Genomic DNA, 7,628 nt, shown 5'->3' on the forward strand with positions numbered 1-7,628 from the left:
CAAGCTACCGCAAAAGTACTGAAATTCTCTAAGAATAACTCACACTGGGAATTAAGCTTAGTGGTAATTGGAGGCGCCCGTGTTGGATCGGATGGACTTATGGTAGGGTCCCTAGGTTGTATGCGTGTATGTGAATGCTATTAACAAAAACTCTATAATTCTAGAGGTAGCCTACCTTATTAGTAGTAATCAAACCGTATAAAAAGAAGATCAGCTTTTATTTGTGCACATCGACAACGCGTTTCACGGTCGTAGCCGCTTCATCAGGTCAAATATACGTGCTTGAAATGAAAACAAATGTAAAAACAGTTTAGAAAGGCGCTCAGGACCCAAATTAAAAAGGATTAAACATAACTAAAAAATCCAAGATCATAAAATACATAACATGTAAATGAGTACATATAGTTTCAATAGCCCAGGTAATGAAGTACATAGCTAGAGTGTTAATATTTGGATAGCATAAATAATGAATTGTTGTTGCTAATGTAGCAGACAAGGCCAAAAGACTAAATTGGCTATGGTGTCGTAGGGGTTAAGAATATGTATGCTGCCCCTACGACACCATAGCCAATTTAGTCTTTTGGCCTTGTCTGCTACATTAGCAACAACAATTGATTATTTATGCTATCCAAATATTAACACTCTAGCTATGTACTTCATTACCTGGGCTATTGAAACTATATGTACTCATTTACATGTTATGTATTTTATGATCTTGGATTTTTTAGTTATGTTTAATCCTTTTTAATTTGGGTCCTGAGCGCCTTTCTAAACTGTTTTTACATTTGTTTTCATTTCAAGCACGTATATTTGACCTGATGAAGCGGCTACGACCGTGAAACGCGTTGTCGATGTGCACAAATAAAAGCTGATCTTCTTTTTATACGGTTTGATTACTACTAATAAGGTAGGCTACCTCTAGAATTATAGAGTTTTTGTTAATAGCATTCACATACACGCATACAACCTAGGGACCCTACCATAAGTCCATCCGATCCAACATGGGCGCCTCCAATTACCACTAAGCTTAATGCCACATCCTCTTGGAGGATCCACAGATACCAGGAACCCCCTGCCATATCTGATTTTTTTCTGGAGCGGCGACCGAGCCGGACGGGAAAAGGCCGAGTGAGGGCGGTACTCCCCCACATGCCTAGACGAGTGGTTGCCTCCAGCAACCCACACTTGTGAGTATTATTCTTACTCTGCTACTTTGCCTGACGCTTGTCCAACGTTAATACACCAGATTGGGCTCCCGGTCTAACTGTATTTTTGTCTTTTCAAGTCTGAATTCACACTGGGAATTGTCCAGGAAAATAGTATTCCGATGGTATTTAACTCCGAGACGTCTGGCGACATTTTCAACAGATAATTCCCAACTATGCTGGCATTGTAACTCGCATATAGGTACTCTACTTCATATGCTCTAGGAATGCCCAATAATAAATAGATTTTGGCTCCAGGTGGAGCACCTAATTAAATCCTCCCTATTCAGACCCTTCCACATCTCTCCGAAGATAGCCTTACTATTAATTGGTTTAGAAAACCTTCCAAAACCCATCCAACCTCGAGTATGCCACATACTCCTCACTGCTGTATCCCTAATCACTGCCAATTGGAGATCGGCGGATCAGATCAGCATTTCTCACTTAATATCCACAGTAAGCAAAAATCTATCAATGGAAGTTAAAATCAGGGCCAGAAGTTTCAGTGATTACTCCAGCTATATCATGCCGGAAGCCTGGTCAAGATAACCTATATAGCGCTCACCTCTAAGTGGTCACCCCCTTCCCAGCCCCGCCTTGTCCCCCAGGCACTAAGCATCCCGCCACTAAGAGGTTAATAATAGTCTTAGAGTACTACAAGACTAGCATCTGAACTGTGCTGTTAAACCAACCTTAATAGTTATCCATGTCTTCAATGCTCGGTTCTCCTTCGTTATCACTCACATAATTGCGGGTTTAAATTTTTCGCTTTCTTCTTCTCTTTCATGTTATAAAAATGTGCATTTGGTAACCCATATCTTCTCCACTCCATTAGTAAAGTACTCAACCCATGGGTAATGTAGGCTCTCCTAGCCAACTGCATCGTTACCACTGCCTAGGTCGATACAACCAGTTGTTACCTTGGAAAGGTATGTGTTAAAACAACTGAATATTGACTGATCTAGTTGGAGTGCTCCGGTTATTATATGCCAAACCATTCTCATATATGTTCTGTAAAGTCTGCACATGTAATTGAGCAAGTTGAAGAATGCTGTATAATGATTAATCTTTTGTTTTAATAAAACTCTTATGATGAAAAAAAATAAAACGTGCTACTTAGAATAAACTCCACACATTGTAATTGCCCATTTGGCCCAGTTATTACAACATTTAAAATATGTCCCTAGTGCAATGTACTAATTACAAGCCCTTATTTGCAAAAATAACAGACACATACCCTCATGACAAACATATAAAAAAAGTTGAGTCAGTAAGGTAACTATTTATGTATTTTTTTAAATGTCATTGTTTTATATACAAATGTTTTTGGTTTTTTTGGTATCTATGGGAGAGCGGGGAAGGTAAGGGGTTAATTTTAATGGGGAATGTGTGTGTGCTTTCACTTTCTTTTTATCAATGACCATGCATCTCATCAATGCCGGTGGTCATTAATCACAGGCACTTTCATCAGAGAATGGGAACTGTGTTTCCACTGATCAGCGTTTTACTACTCTGCCGGGGGGTGTTTTGCGGGCACACAATAATGTGTTCCCACTGTGTTCCCACTGATCAGTGGTCTACTATTGTGCCAGGAAGTGTTTGCAGGTGCACGATATTGCATGCCTGGAATATTAATAATAATAATAATTATCATGTGCCACACATTGAAACCTGAATATTGTCTGTCCCTGTGCAAGAACTGAAGTCAACGCAGGGTGTAGATATACCCCCTCGGACACGGAAAGTGGTTAATGAATCAACCCCAAAGTGAATTGGATAAGGGCCAACATATTTTACAATACAATATTTCGTAGACACTCCACAAATGTTATTTATACAGGTGACTTGGATGATTAATCAGATTCAACTATTTAACAACTACCTGTAAGCATCTCTAAGAAATATATAGAATAATATGAAAAATAACAAGATTGCATTTTTTTTTACCTCCTTAGCGTTAATCCCTAGTAAGGCTCGGGCCAGAAATCCGCAGCTCAGAGAGGCAACCCCGAGCAGTGATGCTCGGATGTCTTGATCCAGAAATTCGGCAACCACGGCCGTTGTTAAAAAAATCCAGCGTGATTGGTTCCGTATTATGATACGCATCAACGCCACAACGCCGATTTTCGGTCGGGAATGAGGCAATCACAGCCGGATCCATGCCGGATCTGGATTTTCTTTTAACGTTAATAGCAAAGCCCCCATACATGCTACAATCCCCCAAATTGCATGGATTATCAAGGTGATAAGGGGCTACAACTTAAACAAAAAAAAATCCAAAAATAATTTTTTATTTTTGAGAAAATGGATTTTAAAGTGAAATTAACACTTTAAATGGGGCTATTAATTGGTAATACGGGGTTTAAAACAGGGAAATACACGTTAAGCAATCACAGAGGTGAAGGTGAGTCCCAATGGCACTTGGCGGTGATGGTACCACTGGAGGAGGATGAGTGGCTGATGCCAAAAAGACCCAAAGAGGTTTTTGTAATTCTTTTTTTTTTTTGCAGCGATTAGCAATGACATGACAGCAGAGTTGTCAGTGGACCTGGGCAGTGTGAACGCAGACTTTAGTAGCGACTGAGTCAGTAGGTCAAAGCGACTGGTCAGTGCGGCAGCACAGAAGGACCATGGTGACTCACAGGTAGTACCACAGTGTGATAGAGCTTTCCAAAAAAATTAGATGCGTCAGTGGACCCGGGCGCGGGCAGTGTGAATGCAGAGTGTAGTAGCGACTGAGTCTGGAGGACAAAGCGGACGGTCAGTTCGGCAGCATACAAGGACCATGGCAACTCACTGGTAGTACCACAGTGTAATAGTGCTGCCCAAAAAATTAAATGCTTCTGGTGACCTGGGCAGTGTGATTGCAGAGTGTAGTAGCTACTAGACTAAGAGGCGCCACAGGGCCCACAACCTCCCCAACACCTTAGTATCTAGTTATCTGGCTTGCAGTCACTGCCATGTATCCCCTTTTCTTATTTCTTTCTGCTTCAAACACAATTAGGAATGACAGCTGAATGAATTCTGCGCCCCCTCCTACCCTGCGCCCTGAGGCTGGAGCCTCTCCAGCCTATGCCTCGGCCCGGCCCTGCCTGCAACTTATACTGAATGCCCCTATACCTTGCAACCTATAGTGAAGGCCCCTATACCTTGCTAGCTATACTGAAGACACCTTTACCTAGCTACCTATACTGCGGGCACCTATGCCTGGGTACCTATACTGCGGGCAACTATACCACGGATCGCACAATTCTTATGTGCAGGATTCGTTAGATTCGGGATTCGAAAGGTTCGAGATATTCGAGAACCTTTTTAGATTCGGATCCGGATTCGGATTCGAAGAAATTGTGGATTCGTCCCATCCCTAATTTTTAGGGTATAAAAGCTTGTGAAAAAATTGCACCGCTTTCAGAACCTAAAATCTGAAAATAATCATAACGCCAGGGAGGTTAAACAGAAAACAGACAACTTTTTCTTAGGATTTTCTCTAAGTTCATTAGAAACCAATTGATCCTTAAAGGCCCGTTCACACCTGAGCGTTTTGCCGGCGATTTCAGCAAAACGCTCAAGCGCTAGCGCTTTTGAAAGCGCTAGTGCAATAGAAACCTATGGGCCCGTTTTCACTTGGGCGATTTGCGTTAATCGCTGGCCCCAAAAAAATGTGTATCCTGCACCATTTTCAGGCGATTTCCCAGTGATCGCATTTAGTGCTATAGAAGCGCTAATCGCAATCACGGAAAATCGCCCCAAGTGTGAATGGCGTTAATCGCCAAAAATCGCCAGAGCAAAATGCTAGCAAAAGCGCTATCGTTTTGCGTTTTGTAAGTGTGAATGGGCCCTTAGAGTGCATGCTTTCTTTGAGGTCAATGGACCACTTGTCATTTTCAGTGTGGATCCAGTTGGAGGGCAGTCCATTGTTTCTCAAGGACATGTCTCAACTTCCACCATTGAGTTTAAAAAGTTGTAATATAATTAGAAACATCTTCCTTGTTTACCATACTCATGGCATTTTCATCGTATTTTCCTAATGGGCTCTTTCAGTTTTTACAGCGGTCATAGCCTCTTCTCAAAACTCTATGCGAGTAGCCTTTTTCCCATAATATCTAAAATAAATATTGAGCTTTTTTTTAGTACCATTTAACACTTCAACAGTTCTTCCCCCTTTGGGATCATACTACTGGGAGATATGCTTATGAAGTTTTGATCAGGGAACATCTTTTTAAAATAACAGTTTAGAATTTTGTCCCTCATTACCTATAAAATTACATTGTGTTCCCTTGTGTGAACCAATCAGCCAGTACAGCAAAATAAAAAAAAGTGTGAAGATCTTACCATCAGAAGTAGAGTTATGATGGCCACACACCATACAATAAAATGATCCAATTTTACGGCAATTCAATAAAAATGATTGGTTGTCTTGAAAAACCGAAAGCTCTTTTTTCATTCGTTCGAGAAATCTGATCAAATATCCCATTTTTATTAGATAAATGTAGATCGGTAGTGTTGGATTTTTCGAATCTATTTTTATGCAAATTAAATGGTGTGTGGTAGATTGTGACAATTACTTGATATACAGAGCCAAGCAATTTTTTCTGAGTTTTCAATCTTTTTTTTCATAATTGGGGAAAAAGTGGTACATAAATAGTCAGATTTTTGAAATGTTACAATCAGTCAGAAAAATTAATTGCACAAACAAACTTGTGAGGAGAACCACCCATTTGAATGTTAATTGGTGCAACTTGCTAAACAAGGAGCCAGTGGCCTAATTCAATTACAGCAACGATTCCATATAAAGGACCACCGTCTCAAAGCACATCCAAAAACAATTTAATTTCAGCCTTGGCTACATGAAAATCGCACAACATGATTAAAATCACCCACAACTTTAAAAACAACAGTACCTGGCCAGGTCTCTGCTGCTGTATTACAGTCCACTCTCATCTGCTGAGGCCTCAGCGCAGCTTGTATTTCCTTTCAACTCCTATGCTAGGAGCCAGATCAGCGTGTGTCAGCGTTCACACGTGGGGACACCGCGCGAGCACTCCTGCGGTAGCCACGCCCACCGACGTGTTTCGCCCCGCCCACGGGGCTTTCTCAAGGTGTTGAGTGGCAGCAGCTCGTTCTCTTCCTTTATTATACCATTTACTCCCAGCTCACGCCCACTCAGCATCAGCGCTGCAGAGACTTATTGTATACACTATACACAAGACGGAGGGAGGCTGGACTTCAGTGGGAGACGCATCGCTGCTTAAGCATTTTCTCCACTATCTATTACATATCAGTAATTTCAGAGTGATCTGTTCATTGTTGTATCGCCCTATGTACATAGGTGTTTCTGGACGATTATTTTATCTTAAGCATGCAAGAAGGCAGTAATAGTGACAGGTTCATAGGGCACATGTTCTTCCCAAGCAGCAGATGACCTATAAAAAGTATACTAAATTCAAGTCTGTATTTAAGCCTTTTGGGATAAGGGTCCCCAATCGATAGATCCACATCTGCTCAATTTTATACAGTTCGAAAATTAATTGCAATTCTTGAATTGAAAAGATATTTAACCACTTCCCAACCACAGGTTTTTCCCCTTAAACCAGAGGAATTTTCACATCACGCTCCTCCCATTCATTCGCCAATAATGTTATTGTTACTAATCACACAGAAATGATCTCTATCTTGTTTTTTTCCCCAAAATATTAGGCTTTCATTGGGTAGTAATGTTTGCTAAGAATTATTTTTTTTCATATGCATTTTAAAGGGAATAATAAAATCCACTCATTTGTCCCAGTTATTACACCATTTAAATTGTGTACCTAATACAATGTATGGCGATAATATTTTACCTGGAAATAAAGGTGCATTTTTTACATTTAGTGATTTTGTAATACTATAATACTAGTTAGAAGCCTGTAACAAACTTATCTGGTGTGGTCTCTGGAGGCTGTTCTGATAGTGTGGAGCAGCTGGAGGAAGCTTCCTCTTCCTCTCTGGTCAATTGCATCCCCGGCTCCCCTGTAGATGTGGGTCAGCGTGTTGTTTCTGGCAGGACGCGTGCAGCTCAAAGCTGCCTTTATAGGCTGAGGAGGCGTGTCTGATGGGGTGTCAGCTGTGATGTCATCAGCTGACACCTTATTGCAGGAAGTGCTGTCAATTCTGGGGGCTGGGTGTCAGGATCGGTGTCAGCAAACAGAGAAAATCTGATTATTGGTGATCTGCAGTATCACCAATAATACAGATATCACCTGATTATTGATGATCTGCAGAATCACCAATAATACAAGTGAAACTAGCTAGACAATATGGCAGATGCGCTCCTCTTAGCACCTATATCCTAAAATACCTCAAACAGTGAAAGACTGACAAGTGGATCGCTACTCACATGGGTGGGTAAATTCACCCTAATTCAAATTAGTATTAAGAAAATAG

The sequence above is a fragment of the Hyperolius riggenbachi genome, chromosome 4, assembly GCF_040937935.1.
Source record: "Hyperolius riggenbachi isolate aHypRig1 chromosome 4, aHypRig1.pri, whole genome shotgun sequence".
Classification (NCBI taxonomy): domain Eukaryota; kingdom Metazoa; phylum Chordata; class Amphibia; order Anura; family Hyperoliidae; genus Hyperolius; species Hyperolius riggenbachi.